Source organism: Pristiophorus japonicus, unplaced genomic scaffold, assembly GCF_044704955.1.
Source record: "Pristiophorus japonicus isolate sPriJap1 unplaced genomic scaffold, sPriJap1.hap1 HAP1_SCAFFOLD_29, whole genome shotgun sequence".
NCBI lineage: Eukaryota > Metazoa > Chordata > Chondrichthyes > Pristiophoridae > Pristiophorus > Pristiophorus japonicus.
In genome coordinates this window covers 21,087,709-21,104,164 of record NW_027252668.1, presented here as the reverse complement: position 1 = coordinate 21,104,164, position 16,456 = coordinate 21,087,709, and positions in this window count along the sequence as shown.

The window sequence follows — 16,456 nt, the reverse complement described above, 5'->3', positions numbered from 1 at the left end:
CGTGCATGACTCCTGACCACCAGAGGGCACACTTGTTGGAGTCCCAAGTGATCCCAGCATCCCTTGGGAGCACAGTATACCCACGAGGTACTTGCGCTCTGGAATCTTATTAAAGAAGCTAAGTTCACACTTGCTCATTACACACAGTATTCAGTCTCACCCTTTATTATGAGTTTAATGGTTATCTTCAAGGTCATAACACTGCGGTCATCGCCAGCAGCAAACAATTTTGGTTCTCCAGCTGTTCTGGAGGGTTTTGAGCAAACAGACTGAGTCAGGAATAGGGTCAAGACGTGTTGGGCTATGCGTGCTGCCTTCATTGCTGCTGCAGTAACAGGCTCAGCAGCACTCTGGGAGATTGTAGTTTATAATTGTAAAGAAGGTTTTATTTGAGCACGTTTTTTTCAATCTTTCCAATAACACTTTCACTTATTCATTTAATCTGAAGAATCAGACGAAAACAACTTATCTCACTCTATTTGTGAAGTGACAGTAACTAATGCTAATTGTGAGTTCACCTGATTGACTCTTTGGAGGATTGACGTTTGGATACATAAATATTTCCTCCCACAGCCTCAGATGTGTGCCTGTCAGAATCTTTCAGATCCGACAGAGTACATACATTCTCACCGAAAATGGGTCAACCATCGATGCTGCGGATAAATTACCCGACTCTCGCAGCTGTCGATGTAGCAGGTGAGCCATGTTAACCTGTTTGTTCTTGATCTAAGAGCACTGACTCCCTATTCTTACCACATGTTGGATAAGAATACCTGTTTTCTAAATGGCAGCGTTAAAGGGTCGGTAGAGACAGGAATCATCTCATTGAACCGCCTGTCCACACATTGTGCATTCGGCTTAAGCCGATAACTTTAATGAAGTTAAAATATTCTCTGAAGTTACAGCACAAGGATTTTAGCTGATTTATGGAATGTTTTGTTGACCGTGAGCACTGCAGCAGTACATTTATATATGTGGTTCGGTTTTGAGTTAAGAGGTCCATTACGAATCATGTTCCATACTGCTTCATGCTGACAATAACACCGAATGAACTAAAATGTGCTCAACAATATCTCCACATATATTTCAATCAGACACTCCAAAATTATTTCTCTGCATTCTTTTTCTTACAACGAACTTGGTGACAATTGTTATTTTATCCCGAGGAAACTGTGGCCTTTCCAAGTGTATCTCTGTCTACATGTTCGCCAAGGCATCAGTGGATCTATTGGTTATGATCATCAATGTAATGGTGTACCATATTTTCAGTAATCACTTTCCACTTTCATTGTCCCACACTCCCGTGTGTAAGCTCGTTCTATATATGACTGCTTTCAACATCGATTTGTCGGTTTGGTTCAACGTCTCCTTCACATTTGACCGATTTGTGGTTATCTGCTGCCAGAAATTTAAAACAAAGTATTGCACCGAGAGATCTGCCACCGCAGTTATAAGAGCTTCCACTGTCCTCATCCTTTCAGAGAGCATCCCTCCTTTTTTTGCATTTGAACCTGAACAAATAATTAACCAGGTGAAGTGGGGCTACCAGATAACTGCGGCGTTTTTAGCTTCATTTCCAGGTGCGTATGTCTGGTTTCACAGCGCCTGGGGCGTTTGACTTCCTTTTACTTGAATTGCGCTTTTAAATTATTTGACAGTCAGAATGTATTTTAGTGACAAGTAGATCACGTAGGGAACTACGTTGTCACAATACTGACAATTACAATGATACAGAGAAGGAGAGCCGAAGGAAGTACATCATTTTACTTTTCGCTATATCGGGCAGTTTTATATTGATGTGGCTGACAGCTGCCGTGAGCTTGGTAAATCCAGGCTGGCAAGCATGAATTATTACCGAGGTGATCGCAAAGAACCTGGATATTTCGCCACAGAAATAGGAACAATGTTAAAGTTTTTGAGTTACATTCAAACCCTATTTATCGATGGAGCAACCCAGAGAAAATTGAGAATAGAGTTGAAGACTGTGGTGAAATCTCCGTGCACAATCATTCTGAGATTAGTTAGAATAAGAGAGTAAAAGATTATTTTCAAAATAAACTTGTCTCGTAACTAAGCACAATTTAACCTCCGTTTCCACTCATTGAAAAAATTGATGAGATCTTGTGATAACATTTCATCGATTTTGTAATATGTGTTTGATTTATGCATTGCTTTAATTGTTCACCCTTGTTTCGGTGATTAAACATAATCTAGTCCTGCAGATTTAGCACAGTTCACGTTCAGGGATCAAGGATAACAATAATGAGATTCAGCAGTAGAGCCAGACATGTGGACAACAGAGGAATCCGCCTTACACTGCAGATACTGGGATCGGTCGCCCCACTTAAAAATCATTAATACAGTTTTTTTCGGTGCCGAAACAATCAAAGTTTTTCCGATCGTCGATATTGGTAAATTTCCTTTAGGTTTCGTGTGAATAATACAGGCACAGGTCTCTCAATTGGATACCATTCCCAATTGACAAATAGAGCAAGCTCTGTTACCGTCATCAGTGTTCAAATGGAGCAAACAGTCGGAACTCGGTTCATCGATGTGACTGTCACCTCTTGGGTCCCAGATCGCCTCAAAGTCAGCATAAAACCAATAAGCAGAGGATTTAGCAGAAGTGGTTGCTGGCGCATGGAAAATTTGTCTAAGGAAATATTTTAAAGAAAATTAGATGATTATTTGAAGCAGAGGAAGGAAAAAGAGGAATGAGAGAGAAAGGAAGACAGTGTGGATAATTTTTTATCCCTGAATCAATTTGACCTCCTCCCACCCAGTATCTAAGTTTTTGTCGTGTTTTTTTTAAGTTGGTATCATTTTAATTTCTATTAGTTTCTAAGATAACTTCATCCCCGTTGAGAATCTATTAAACAGAAGAGCATAAGAACAAAATAATTAGGAACAGGAGTCGGACATCTAGCCCCTCGACCCTGCTCCGCCATTTAATAAGATCATGGATGATTGGCCATGGACGCAGCTCCACTTACCCGCCCTCTCCCCGTAACCCTTAATTTCCTTATTGGTTAAAAATATATCTATCTGTGACTTGAATACATTCAATGAGCTAGCCTCAACTGCTTCCCTGGGCAGATAATTCCACAGATTCACAACCCTCTGGGAGAAGAAATTCCTTCTCAACTCGGTTTTAAATTGGCTCCCCCGTATTTTGAGGCGGTGCCCCCTAGTCCTAGTCTCCGCTACCAGTGGAAACAACCTCTCTGCCTCTAACTTGTCGATCACTTTCATGATTTTAAATGTTTCCATAAGATCACCCCTCATCCTTCTGAACTGCAACGAGTAAAGACCCAGTCTACGCAATCAATCATCGTAAGGTAACCCCCTCATGTCCGGAATCAGCCTAGTGAATCGGCCATGTACCCCAAGCAAAGCCAGTATATCCTTCCTAAAGTAAGGTGACCAAAACTGCACGCAGTACTCCAGGTGCGGTCTTACCAATACCATATATAGTTGCAGCAGGACCTCCCTGCTTTTGTACTCCATCGCTCCCGCAATGAAGGCCACCATTATATTCGCCTTCCTGATTACCTGCTGCACCTGCAAACTAACTTTTGGGGATTGGTGCAAAAGGACCCCCAGGTCCCTTTGCACCTCAGCATGTTGTAATTTCTCCCCATTTAAATAATATTCCCTTCTACTGTTTTGTTTCCCAAGGTGGATGACTTCATACTTTCCGATATTGTATTCCACCTGCCTAATCATTAGCCCATTCGCTTAACCTATCCAAATCTCTTTGCAGCCTCTCTGTGGCCTCGACACAACCCGCTTTCCCACTAATGTTAGTGTCATTTGCAAATTTTGTTACACTACACTCTGTCCCCTCTTCCAGGTCATCTCGAAGAAAATATTAACAATGAACAGATAGTAATGGAGATCCCAGATTTTCAATAGTCACCCGTCCCTTGCATTTCAACGTTTGTCGATAACCTACTTTCATTTAGTATTTAGTTATTTGTGCAGAGCCTGATCTCCCAGACGGTCCCATAATTCACACCGTTTGTAGATGTATAACCTTGTCATCTGCTTCGCTGCAATCCGACTAGTTCATTCCACTTGCATTTTCCCAGCCCTCCAGGAGAGGGATGTGTTTCAGAAACTCCAGCAGATTAATTCAAGGTGAAACACCGTCGCCAAACCAATATACTTCACATTTACATTGCTCCTTTCCCAAGTGCTCACACACTAGATCTCTCCGGGCCTTATGTTAAAAACTGGGATTATTTCAGTCACTGTCGCCTCCTCAGAGATCTTCCATAATTTAGGAAACTTGCATAAGTGTCAGTAACCCGTCACTCCTGTCAGTCCCCAGTCCATTATGTCGGGGGGTTGTTTCCCTGGATTCCAGATTCCCATTGTATTTGATTGAACACTGTAACTACAATTGAAACCTCCCTTGATCACTTTCGCTCATACATACACTCCTCAATGGGTCACTTGTGTGCATTCCGAATACTGAGAAAATTGCTTTTGATATTCGTTACAATCTACCTGCTCCATTCGTTGGATAATTAAAAAGCCTTTTACAAAACTTAATGTTACTCCCGACTTACGACCTCCTATTATTTTTCAGATGGACAAATACATTTTAATTCCACACCTTCTAACATTTCTTAACTACTGTCTGCTTGTCGATTCCAGCGCTGGGATCTCCCAAATCTGCACCACGGCCAGAACCTCACACCCACAGCGTGTTGATTGTAGGAATATTATGGGAGATCTTCCTCAACTTTCAGTCCATTGAGATTAATCGGTGAAAGATTACGGACAGTGCAAGTAGCAGGGAATCACTGAATTAGATAGCACTTCAGGAGACTGTGTGGATAGTCGTGACACTGCAAGCTGTTCGAAATAGCAATACAATTAGTCCAACTCCCCTGCGCTTTGCCCACAGCCGAGCAAATCAATGCTATTCAAATGTATATCCAATTCCCTTTTGAACATGACTATTTTTACAAAGCTGTCAGCAGTAGCTCTGTGATATAACTCTCGCATCTGAAGCATAAATTAGTGGGTTAAATTACCACCCCAGAGACCTGAACATAAAATCTATGTTGACACTTCAATGCGGTACTGTCTGAGATGCCGTCTTTCGGATGGAAACGTGGCACATATGCTCTCTCAAATGGACATAAAAGATCTCGCAGCACGAGTTCGAAGAAGATCAGAGGAGTTCGCCAGTCTCCATGAATATATTCATCCCTCAAACAACATGATTAAGCAGATTATCTATTTTTGTGAAACCTTGCTGTGCACAAATTTACTGCGATGTTTCCTAAATGACAATGGTATCTGCACTTGAAACGTAGCTTATTGGCTATGAAGCGATGTTGGACATCTGGGGATCGTGAAAGGAGTGTATCTGTGCAAGATCTAATTTTTTAATTAACCAATCTGCTTCCACGAGCCTTTCAGGCAATGCATTCCAGATCAGAACAGCTCACTATGTATCAACAAATCTCCTCTTCGCCTCAATTACATTAAATATGTGTCCTCTGATCACTACCCCTCCCGCCTGCGGAAATTATGCTTTTTTAGTTACTCAAAACCCTCAGAATTTTGAACCAATCTACCCTGATAATTCGACACCATATGGAGAACTATCTCTGTTTCTGTCCACAACGACAATTTTCAGGTATTTCACCTCTTGCCTGAGAGGCCTGAATGAGACCTCACATCCAAATCACTCCACCCATATATGATATATTTCATGCTCAGGTTAGGGCATTTCTTCCATTTTTAGCCTATAATCAACAAAATAAGATTAAGCAAAATGCATTTTAACTTTGTCAACAATTCCCGTTTGAAACGGATCGAATCTCGTCCTTTAACGACATTATCACATTCAATGTTAACTCGCATCCATGCCTTTCTTACCTCGAGACTTGACGAATCCAAAGCATTCATGGGGGGCCTCCCACATTTTACTCTAAGCAAACGAGAGGTGATGCAAAAACATGTCTGCCCGTGTTCTAACTCGCACCAAGTTCCAATTACCCACCACCCCTGTGCTCGCTGACCTACATTGGCTACTTTTGAAGCAAAGCATCGTTTTCAAACTTCTCGTCGTTGTTTTCAAATCCTTCCACCGCCTCGCCCTGCCTGGCTTTGTAATCTTTCCAGCCCCATTGGCCGCAGACATGTCTGCGCTCTTCTAATTCTGACGTCTCAAGCATCATGATTATGATCACTCAATCATTGGGTTCTGTGCCTTCTCTTGCTGAGGCCCAATCTCTGAAGCTCCCGGCCAAAACCTCTCTGCCTTTCTGCCTCTCTTTTCTCGTTCAAGACGCTCTTAACACCTAGCACTTTCACCAAGTTTTGGTGACCTGTCTTAAATTTTCCTTGTGAGTATCGCTGATATTTTTTAAAATCCCATAATGCTCCTTTGAAGGGTATTGAGATATTTCCCTGAGTTAAAGACGACGTATAAATATAAGTTCTGCGTTTGTTTGTTAAAATAATTCACCGAATGGTATTTAAAAGCTGAAAACAAAATATGGTAGATATTTTATTAATTCTAGTGAATCTTCCTCCGTCTTTTCATTTCTGCGACTCTTCCCGCGTTCCTTCTCACCATGACCTCCCCGCCTTTCCTGGTTCCCTTTGTTTCTATCGGATCTCACTTACTGCCGATTCCATACCACGTGTTCCCACCCTCTTCCAGTTCACGATCTGCCCTCGGTTCAAGAATCTCCCCTCGAATATTAGAGGGATAGAGTTTAAATTAAATTTTGTATTTATCACAGGAAGTGTTGAGCTTACATTATTTGGATTGCGTGGAGAGTTCTGGTAATAAAATCAAAGCAATCACATGTCTGCGCTATGTAAGTTATACTGCTCAGCAGGAGAGAATTTAGGAACCCAAAATTCCATTTTAGAAGAAATGATAGCAAATGTTGCTTTCTCTCGTTAGAGAAAAGGTTAACTCCGGGTGATGTAATATCAGTTTTACTGTTAAAAAGATAACGCGCAAATGGCTCAAATTCTTCACTTTAACAAGGAGTTCATTCATAATATCGATAAATTCAAAACGTGAAATGAAAATTTACAAGTGACGTAGGCCAGAACATTTAAGCTTATTGGGTAACTGCATTCTCTTTGTTTGCTACCGATTTTCCAGTCGGGTGATTCAGCACTAGCCTATACACATGGCGCAGAAATACTGTATTACTGAATTTGAGAGTTAAACGTACTGACTTGCACTAATACCCTGCTGCTCTCTGGGAGTTGTATTCCACACCTGACAGACACTTGGAATGATCTGATGCATTATGGGAGAACGGTACTGGTCTGAGCTGCGTGATTTGGAGATTGCAGCAAAATATAAGAATCCGGCTTCAGAAAGGGAAGTAAGGTTTGCGGTGAAAGTACTGGATGAATTTCTCACAGATAATTGCTGATAACCTCCGAATGTTTTGTTTCAATTCAAATTTTCAATGTTATTATGAATTTCGAACCTGAATACATATTGTAGGGATTGGATATAGTGCACGGTACGTTGCAATTTAACGAGTAGAAATAATAAGAACAAGTTATAACTTTCTGTTTGATTCAAATTTCTCTTGAAGGAAATAACCCTTACCTAACTGATTGTGATAACTGATGCGAAAGGCCATATGGAAGGTTCAGGTGAATTTGCGTCATTGTCCGATTTATTAGTGACGCATTTGAAAAATGTACAATCTAAACTGGACCTCGCTACCAGCAATGGCAAAAATATCATCCAACGATAGAACCATAGAATTATACAGCAGAGAAGGAGGTAATTCGGCCCATTGTGCTGGTGCCAATTCTTTGAATGAGATAAACAGTTCGTCTCATTCCTTTGCTACTTCCCCAAAGCCCGTCAAAATTATATTTTTCAAGTATTAGCGAACTCTCTTTTTAAGTTGTTGCTGAGAATCCTTCCATCATCATTTCCGGCACTCTGTTCAGCTTATGATAAATCTCTAGGTATTTATTTTTCCTCACGTAGCCTCTGGTTCTTGTACAAATTACATTAAGTATGTGTGCACCGTTACAGAGGAAACTGCCACTGGAGACAATTGTTTTCATATATACTTGATCAAAACCGTTCATAATTTTTATTCAAATTCGTTCTTCACTGATATGTGCAACTAACATTCATCATAAGCCTCCATTTTCGGACATCAATACGAATTAAATTAAGACTTCAATTTTTGTCAACAAGTCAATTATGTGCTACATTGTCCAACGCCTTTTGAAAGTCCAAGCACAAAAATCAACCGCACTACCAACCTCATCAACCAACTCCGTTGCTTCATCACAGGACTCGAACAGGTTAGAACCTGAGAACGTAAGAATTAGGAGCAGGAGTTGGCCATCTAGCCCCTCGAGCATGTTCTGCCACTCAACAAGATCATGTGGCTCTGGCCATGGACTCAGCTCCACTTACCCGCTCACTATCCATAACCCTTAATTCCCTTATTGGTTAAAAATATACCTATCTGTGATTTGAATACATTCAATGAGCTAGCCCCAACTGCTTCCCTGGGCAGAGAATTCTACAGATTTGCAATGCTCTGGAGGAAGAAATTCCTTCTCAACTCGGTTTTAAATTGGCTCCCCCGTATTTTGAGGCTGTGCCCCCTAATTCTAGGCTCAACACCAGTGGAAACAACCTCTCTGCCTCTATCTTGTCTATACCTTTCATTATTTCAAATATTTCGATAAAATCACCCCTCATCCTTCTGAACTCCAACGAATAAAGACCCAGTCTACTCAATCTATCATCATAAGTTAATCCCCTCACCTCCAGCATCAGCCTAGCGAATCGTCTCTGTAACCCCGCCAAAGCTAGTGTATCCTTCCTTATCTAAGGTGACCAAAACTGCACGCAGTACTCCAGGTGCGGCCCCACCAATACCCTGAACAGTAGCAGCAGGACCTCCCTGCTTTTGTACTCCATCCCTCTCACAATGAAGGCCAACATTCCATTCGCCTTCCTGATTCCCTGTTGCACCTGCAACCTAACTTTTTGGGATTGGTGCACAAGGACGCCCAGGTCCCTCTGCACTGCAGCATGTTGTAATTTCTCCCCATTCAAATAATATTCACTTTTACTGTATCTTTTTTCCAAGGTGGATGACCTCACATTTTCCGACATATTATTCCATCTGCCAAATCTGAACCTTTCTAAATCTCTTTGAAGCCTCCCTGTGTCCAATATACAAACCCGGTTTACCACTCATCTTTGTATCATCTGCAACTTTTGTTGCACGACACTCTTTCCCCTCTTTCACGTCAGCCAAGATTTCCCATTAACAAATTCGTGCTGGTTTTCATTGAACAACGCACATGATCCAAGAGCTACGAACGTTTCTGTCTGATTTTTGTCTCTAAACGTTTCCACACGAAATTACGCTGACAGGACTTTAGTTTGCTGGTTTATCTCTCCCCCATTTTTCGTTCTCGGTGCAATATTTGCAATCCTCCATTACTGTAGCAGCACTCCGATCATGGAATCATGAAATCCTAGAAATTTACAGCATGGAAGGAGACCATTTCGGCCAATGGTGTCCAGACAGGCCGTAAAAGCGCTCTCCAGCCAAATCCCACTTTCCAGCTATTGGTCCCTATCCCTGTCGATTAAAGCACTTCAAATATACTTCCAATTTTTTTTTAAATGTGGTGAGGATATCAGCCTCCAGAACCCTATTGGTAAATGAGTTTCAGAACCCAGCCACATTCTGGTAAAATATATTTCCCCTCATATCCAAACTAACTCTCCCCGAAATTTATTTAAATCTATGCAAACTGGCTGTTGACCACTCTGCCAAAGGAAAAAATTCCTTCCTATCCATTCTATCCAGGCCACTCTTAATTTTGTACAACTGAAATAGTTCTACCCTCAGCCTCATCTGTTCCAACTTAAACAGATCTATGATCTCCAATCTTTTCTCATAACCAAAATTGTCTAGTCCAGGCAATATTCTTGTAAATCTCCTCTTCACCTATTCGACTGCAATCATAAATCTCCTGTAATGTGGCGACCAGAACTGCAAGCAGTACTCCAGTGCGGCTTAAACAGTATTTTATAAAGTTCAATCATAACGTCCATGCTTTTGTATTCCATGCTCTTGTATTCCATGCCTCGACTAATAAAGACAAGTATTATTCATGTCTTCTTAACAAACATATCTGCCTGGCCTGCTACCTTAACGGATCTGTGGACCTGCAATCAAAGATCCGGTTTTACGTCTGCAGTTTTGAGTTTCGTACCATTTAATGTGTATTGACTTGCATTGTTAGAACTCCCATAATGCATCACCTCAAACTTATCCGGATGTGCAACATTTTTGAATGTATTATTGGAAAGTGTCAGAGCATTCTTTACAAACTGTCTCGAGTACTGGTTCTGACCGACTTCCCACAGGAATAGTGAAGGCAGCTATCCTTGCAATGCACGACTTGACCATGGCCTTGACCAAGTCCTAGTGTCTTAAATCCTCCAGGACAGTCAGTCTTGCAGTAAGAATTAATAATTAGGGGCAGGTGTAGTCTATGTGGCCCTTGGTGCGTGCTCTGCTATTCAATAAGATAATTTTTAAAAATTATTCATTCATGGGATTTGGGCATCAACGGCAATGCCAGAATTTATTATACATCCGTGATTGCCTTTGTGAAAATGGAAGTGAGACGTCTTCTTGAAATGTTGCAGTCTGTGTGATGAAGTGGCTACCAGAATTCGGTTTGGGAGGGAGTTCCAGGTTTTTGTCCCAGCGACGATGAAGGAACATCAATCTACTTGCAGGTAATGATGTTCTCTTTTGCCTGCTGCCCTTGTTCTTCGAGGCGGTGGAGCTCACGGGTTTGGGAAGAAGCCGTTCGAGTTGTTGCAAAACATCTTGTCGATGGTGCACTCTGCAGCTCCTGCACGTCACTGGTTGAGGAAGTGAATGTTTAAACTGCTGGATGGGTTGCTTTGTCCTGGATCGTGTCGAGCTTCTTGCGTTTTCTTGGAGCTGCTCTCATCAGGCAATTGTAGAGTACTCCATCATAATCCTGAGTTGGACTCAATATACGGTGGAACGTTTTTGCAGAGTCAGGAGTTCAGACACACATCGCAGAATCTGCAGCCTCTGACCTTTTCTTGGTGCCACAATATTTTTGTGGCTGGTCTTGTTATGTTTCTGGTCTACGTTGATCTCGAGGATTGTAGGGGATTTGATGATAATAATGTGATTGAATATCGAATGTCGGCTTTAGAATCTAGCTTGTTATAGGTTTGGATTGACTGGCACAGGTGTGGAGAGAATGGAACTTGCCACTTATCAGCCCATGACTGAATGTCATCCAGGTGCTGCATGCTGGCTTGGACTGCTCTCTCAGCTGAGGTGTTGCGAATGCCACTGAACATTGCATTCTTCAGAAAACATCTCCAGTTCTGACCTGATGATGGAGGGAAGCTCATTGACGAAGCAGCTGAAGATGGTTAGGCCTTGCACACGGCCCTGAAGAACTCCTGCACACATGTCCTGGTGCTGGGAATATTGACCTGTATCCATCACAACCATCTTCTTTTCTTGCAGGGATGACTCCATCCAGTGGAGAATATTAACGTGAGTCTCGTTGACTTCACTTTTACGCGGGCACCTTATTGCAATACTCGATGATTTGCTGCCTTAATTTCAAGGGCCGTCACTCTTACCTTTCTTCTGAAATTGCGCACTTTTTACGACGTTTGGACCAAGGCTGTAGCCTGGCGCAATCCAAACTGGGCATCGGTGAGCAAAATATTCGTGACGAAGTGCCGCATGTTAAAACTTTTGATTTTGATTTTGGCTCAATGCCGCTTGATGGCATTGTCTTCAACATCTGCCATCACTTTACTAATGGTTGAGAGTGGACAGATGGAGCAGTATTTCGAAGTTTTGGATTTGTCCTGCTTTCTGTGGACAGGATATACCTCGGCAGTTCTCCACATTGTAGGATAGATGACTGTGTTGTAGCTGTGCGGGTACAGCTTGGCTCGTGGCGCAGCCAGTTCTGGATCAACAGTCCACAGCACAAATCAGACATTTTGTCACTGCCCACAGCATGTGCTGTAGGCAGTGTGCTCGGTCATTTTTTGATATCACATGGATTGCATTGAATTGTCTCAAGTCTGGCTTCTCTGATCGTGGGACCTCAGCAGTTGGCTCGATGGATAATCCACTCGCCACCTCGGGTTATGGATGTTTGTAAATGCTTCATCGTTTTAGGTACCACATTTCTAAGATGGTGGTAATCTGCAGGATGTTTCCTTGCCATTGCTTGACCTGAAGGCATAATAATTCATGGGGTCCAGATTCCATTTTGAGGACACCGAAAGCTACTCACCCCTGACTATAGCCGTGTCCCGCCATACCTTGTTGGTTTGTCTTGCCTGCGGGACAGTAAACATCGAGGTAATGTGATCGAGAACTCTATGGCATTGGCTGAAATATATGATTCTGTGAGTGGAACGATGTCAGGTTGTTGCCTCAGCCTTGAATATATTCAACTATGCAGCATCGAGAGCTGTAGAGAATTCCAATTATTGACAATTCTCTGAGTGAAGAAATTCCTCCTCATTTTAGTGTCAAATGGCCGCCCCCTTATCCTGAGTCAATGCCCCTCAGTTAGAGAATCTACAGGTATCCGAAACAACTTTTCAGCATCGACCCTATCATCCCGCCTCAAAAGCTTATATTTTCAATGAAAGCAACTCTCAAGCTTTTAAACTCTTGGGTGTATATGCACAATCTGCACAATCTCTCCTCAGAGGACTATCCTCTCATCCCAGCAATCAATCTGATAAACCTTTTTGCTCCTACACTGATGCAAGAATATCCTTATAAATATAATGAGGCAAAAATTGTGCACCGTTATCCAGGTGTGGCTTCTGCAAGGTCCTGTACAATTGTAGAAAAACTGCTTTACTCTTGTACTCAACGCTCTTGCAATAAAGGTCAACATGACATTTCCTTTCTGAATTGTTTACTCTACCTACATGCCAGCTGTCTCTGATTGCTTTACGAGGACACGCATATCACGCTAAACATCAATACTTAATTGTTTCTAATCATATAAAATTAATCTGTTCTTCTTTCCTTCCTACCAAAGTTCATAACGTCAAATTTCCCTACGTCATATTCCATCTGCCAACTTATTGTCTACTCGCTTAATGAATCTATATTCCTTTGCAGTCTCTTTGTGTTCTGCTCATGGTTTAATTTTCCATCTTGATTTTTATCATCAGCAAACTTGGATATATTGCACGACGTCCAATCATCTTATAGTTATTAATCAGTGTTAATAGCTGCGGTGTAAACAGTGGCGTTTGCGGCATTCCATTAGTTTCAGATAGCCAACCTGATAATTACCTGTTTGTCCTTACTCTCTGTTTTCTGTCTGTTAACCAACCCGCTATTTATGCGAATACATTTGCCCAAATTCAGAGCAACAATCTTCCATAACATCAATTTAGTGTGGCACCTTATCGAATGCATTTTTGAAATCTAAATATGTTAAATACACTGATTCCACGTTATCATGACTGCCATTTACTTTCTCAATAAAATCTATCCAATTTGTTGACCATGATATCCCTTTCATAACACAATGCAAATTCTAACTAATTCTAATTTTATTTTTTCAGTAACATTTTGACACTTCCTTTATAATGGATTGCAACCTTTCCCAACACCTGCCATCAGGCTACTTTGTCTGCAGTTCCGGTTTCCTCTCTCTATCCTTGCTTGGATATTGGGTACGTTTGCCACCTTACAATCCGTTTGGACCATTCTACAGTCTAGGGAATTATGGTTGATCAGATCAAACTCCTCCACAACCACCTGTTATCGAACCTTAGGATGTAGGCCATCATATCGAGTGGATTTGTTTGCTTTAGTCGCATTAGTTTCTCAAGTGCTTTTTATTCTATTGATCGAAATTACTTTACGTTTATGACTCTTAATAGCCCCTCAGTTCACCACTATTTTCTTAGCATTTTGTGTCCTATAGAGTGAAGTTAGATTAAAAAAAAATTAAAGTCTCTTCAAATCCATTATTCCACAACTCAGTTCCCCCTGTATTGGATAACTTTTGCTATGGTCTACCTTTTCACATAACTGCAATAGTTATTACAATCGTTTTTTAAATATTGCTGGCATTGTTAATTCTTATATTGCTACCTGACCTCGCAGTGCCCCCCGTCTTCAAAATCCACAGCACGGCCTTGGACAACGTGGACCATTTTCCATACCTCGGGAGCCTGCTCGATATTGAGGACCAACACAGTCTCCAGTGTGCCAGAACAGCCTTCGGAAGGCTGAGGAAGAGAATGTTTGAAGACCAAGAACTCAACCTTGCACCAAGCTTATGGTCTACTGGACAGTAGTGATGTCCGCCTCCTATTTGGCTCAGAGATGTGAACCATATAAAGCAGACATCTCAAAGCGCTGTAGAAGTAGCACCAACACTGCTTCCACAAAATGCTGCAAATCCACTGGGAGGATAGAGGCACCAACGTCAGTGTTCTCGCTCAGGCCAACATTTCGAGCATCGAAGCACTGACCACTCTCGATCAGCTACGTTGGGCGGGTCACATCTTGCGAAACCCCGACACCAGTCTCTTTAAGCTAGCATTCGCTATCCGAAACTCATACACGGCAAGCGAGCTCCAGGTGGGCAGTGGACTCGTTTCAAGGACACCATCAAAGCCTGATTGATCAAGTGCATCATTCCTCCCGACACGTGGGAAGCCCTGGTGCAAAACTAGCCTAGGTGGAAGAAGAGCATCCGGGGGGCGCTGAACATATCGAGTCTCATCGCCGAGCGCATGCAGTAAACAAACACAGACAACAGAAGGAGCGTGGGGTAAACCAAGCTCCCCACGCACCTTTTCATTCAACCACTGTCTGCCCTACATGACAGAGACTGTAGTTCCCGCATTGTACTATACAACCTCCTGAGAACTCACTTTTAGTGTGGAAGCAATTGTTCCTCGATTCCAAAGCACTGCATATGATGACAATTTTCTCCATTTTTTTAACTTGTTAGTCATCCTTTGAGAGATTCTAAATGTCTCCTATTCCTCATGTTTACTATTCCTTTTGCATTATTATATGCCACTCATAAATGTGATACTATAGTTAAATTATTTAGTTAGCGACGGATGGAGTTTTTAGTTCTCAATAAAATTTATATTCGTTGACAATTTTGGACATTTTTCTTGAACAGTTTGCCACTAGTTATCTACCATCATACTTCTTAATCTAGTTTCTAAATCTACCTAAGCCAGCTCGCCCCTCATACGTATGCAATTTTCTTTAATTACGTTTAAGCCTCTAGTTTCGTACTTAAGTGTTTCACTCTGATATCAACGCGACATTCTCTCATATGATGGTCGATCTTCCCCAGAGGATGCTTTACTACCTGATTTTTAATTAACCCTGTGTCATTACACAACACAAGTTCATGTTCCCTGGTTGTTTCCAAGAAATATTGTTATTGTAATCTGTCATGAAAGCATTTCTGAATTAGTTGTCCTCCAGGTTACCTTTGTCAATTTCCATTCTCCATTCTATATGAAGATTAAATTTCTCCGCAATTGTTGTATTATGTTTGTGACAGGCAAATATTGTTTTCTGATTAATACTCGATCCACGATGTAGCTACTGTTAGGTTTCCAATAAACTACTTGCTACAGTGATTTCTGACCTTGTTTTTTCTTAACACTACCCACGCTGATTCTACTTTCTATTTTTCCGAGCTAATATCCTTTCTCGCGACTGTCCTTAATTCATTGAATTTTCGATTATATTCCCTCTCTTTTTCCATTCTGACTGTATTTTTAAAACTCAACTATATTGGAATATTTCAAAACCTTGCTCACCGTGCAGCCAGGTCGCTGTCATGATGATTAGATCCAATCCATTTATCTCTATTCGAGCCGCTACTTTTTAGACAGAGTTATGAAGACATCTTGCATTCAGATAAAGAATCTTCAATTTTAATAGTTTTATCATAATTCCCTGATTTAATCGTATTCAATGATGCACTTTTACCGTTAAACTCTCTGTCTCTTTCTGCACATTCAATTTATTGTTACCGAAATCGCTACATTGCTCCTTTGCCTTGACTACTCTCCAGATTTCTAAATTTCTCTATAACTCACCCCTCATGCCCTTTTAGTTTAAAGCCCTATCCACAGCGCCAATTATTCGATTCGCCATTCTTAGAAAATGTATTCTGCCTGTTGGATTGGATCTGTTTCTGAGCATGCTCATTTTCTGTATTACCTGTGAATCACTTAGTCGATACAATGTCGGTTAAAACAACACCTTTCTGATAACGTACCTCTCTACGAGTTATGTTAGAGGTCTTTCAGAAAATATGCATGGATTCTCCCCGTCTCTTATGGTGGTTTACCGATGGTAGTTCTGAC